The sequence below is a fragment of the Antrostomus carolinensis genome, unplaced genomic scaffold (genome assembly GCF_000700745.2).
Source record: "Antrostomus carolinensis isolate BGI_N321 unplaced genomic scaffold, ASM70074v2 scaffold15607, whole genome shotgun sequence".
NCBI classification, from domain to species: Eukaryota; Metazoa; Chordata; class Aves; order Caprimulgiformes; family Caprimulgidae; genus Antrostomus; species Antrostomus carolinensis.
The window spans coordinates 1-232 of record NW_010325467.1 but is presented as its reverse complement, the minus strand read 5'-3'; positions in this window follow the sequence as shown (position 1 = coordinate 232).

Sequence of the window (232 nt, the reverse complement as noted above, 5' to 3'; positions counted from 1 at the left end):
AGAGAAGCTGTGGCTGCTCCTCCCTGGAAGTGTTCAAGGCCAGGCTGGATGAGGCTTTGAGCAACCTGGTCTCGTGGAAGGTGTCCCTGCTGATGGCACGGGGGTTGGAACTGGATGATCTTTAATGTCCATCCCACCCCAGCCCATCGATGCTCCTGTGACTCTGTGGCCCTTTGATGGGGGTGCCCGGCTGCCCCGGGGGGGGTCGGTGGAGGCCGGGGCTCGGGGGCTC